This window comes from Schistocerca americana, chromosome 6 (assembly GCF_021461395.2).
Source record: "Schistocerca americana isolate TAMUIC-IGC-003095 chromosome 6, iqSchAmer2.1, whole genome shotgun sequence".
Lineage (NCBI taxonomy): Eukaryota > Metazoa > Arthropoda > Insecta > Orthoptera > Acrididae > Schistocerca > Schistocerca americana.
The window spans coordinates 486,611,676-486,613,636 of record NC_060124.1 but is presented as its reverse complement, the minus strand read 5'-3'; the positions used below and the strand labels follow the sequence as shown (position 1 = coordinate 486,613,636).

General features: G+C 46.3%; 1 non-coding gene across 1 annotated transcript; it reads right to left on the bottom strand.

Moving 5' to 3' along the window:
• Positions 1–244: 244 nt before the first annotated feature.
• Trnai-uau lies at positions 245–318 on the bottom strand. The gene has a single exon. It is a non-coding gene; the product is annotated as a tRNA-Ile (tRNA).
• Positions 319–1,961: the final 1,643 nt, after the last annotated feature.

Genomic DNA, 1,961 nt, shown 5'->3' with positions numbered 1-1,961 from the left:
GATAACACCACATTGTAAATATTGTCGGTTTCTTCTTGTTTTGAGTTCTGGTGTTCCTAACTTCACTTTAAAAAAAAGTTCTGTGCTCCCAACGCACTTCAGCAACTTCTTCCTCACTTCCATACCAGTGTTACACTATCTATGAAAACTACCCTGACATACCTATGTAAATGATAATTAATTGAAACCCTCAGCTGCCGACAGGTGTTGTTGATATAACTCGATGGGGACAGCTGAAAATGTGTGCCCCGACCGGGACTCGAACCCGGGATCTCCTGCTTATATGGCAGACGCTCTATCCATCTGAGCCACCGAGGACACAGTGGAATAGCGCGACTGCAGGGACTTATCCCTTGCACGCTTCCCGTCAGACCCACATTCCCAACTGTCCACAATCTACATACGTAATGTACGTAATAGATTTTTGCCCATCGACTCATTACTCGCGCACACTAAGGTGACGATTCCCGTAAGAGTTCGGGCAACCTGTACGCATTCACACAGACAAAGGTCAATGGCTGGGTAGCCTTTAACTATATATATATAGATAGTAACTGTTCTCGAAAGAACAGATACCATTGATGACCGTACAGCTTCTCTAGAATAAATGATAATTAATTTAAACCCTCAGCTGCCGACAGATGTTGTTGATATACCTCGATGGGGACAGCTGTTTCGAGAACGGTTACTATCTTCGTATATATAGTTAAAGGCTACCCAGCCATTGACCTTCGTCTGTGTGAAAGTGCACAGGTTTCCCGAACTCTTACGGGAATCGTCACCTTAGAGTACGCGAGTAATGAGTCGATGGGCAAATATCTATTAGATACATTACGTATGTAGATTGTGGACAGTTGGGAATGTGGGTCTCACGGGAAGCGTGCAAGAGATAAGTTGCTGCAGTCACGCTATAAAGTCCTCGGTGGCTCAGACAGATAGAGCGTCTGCCGTGTAAGCAGGAGATCCCGGGTTCGAGTCCCGGTCGGAGCGCACATTTTCAGCTGTCCCCATCGAGGTATATTAGCAACACCTGTCGGCAGCTGAGGGTTTCAATTAATTATCATTTATTCTAGAGAAGCTCCACGGTCACCAATGGTGTCTGTTCTTTCGAGAACAGTGACTATCTTCATATATACCTATGTGATGCGAAACTGACCACCAGTCAGTATAAAGGGAGGCGGCGAGTATAGGGTTGTCAGTAGAGGGTTGGTCAGGAGAGCTTAGTGCCTTGTCATTGGATATGGCAAAAGGGCTCTGAGCACTATGGGACTCAACTGCTGAGGTCATTAGTCCCCTAGAACTTAGAACTAGTTAAACCTAACTAACCTAAGGACATCACAAACATCCATGCCCGAGGCAGGATTCGAACCTGCGACCGTAGCGGTCTTGCGGTTCCAGACTGCAGCGCCTTTAACCGCACGGCCACTTCGGCCGGCTGTCATTGGATATAACCTTAGTAAAACACCCATCAGGGACATTCCAAGCCTTCTGGAGCTCTCAAAGTTGTCGCTGTGACTGTGAAAGCTAAACTAAAATCAGGCAGACCTCATGTACTGACGAACAGGGACCCCCAAGTAGTGTCAAGCGTAGCTGTAAAAATCGCATGAAATCAGCGGAACAAATCATTTGTGAGTTCGAAAGTGCTCCCAGCAGTCCAGCTGGCACAATGGCTGTGGGTAGGGAGTTAAAGACAATGGGGTAGAAAAAACAGGTACTCACAAGGCACAAGTTTCTGTAGTTCATGATAAGTAACACTCGAGGTGGTGAAGAGAGAGACTCCACTCGACAGTGGATGACTGGGAACGAGTGATTTGGGATGATGAATCAAGTTATAACCTGAGCCATTCTCATGAGAGTGTTTGAGTTTGGCCAACACCTGGAGAAATTTATGTGCCATCATGTGTACCACCGGTAGTTAAGTATGCTTAAGGTGGTGTTACGATATGTGGCTGTTTTCGTGG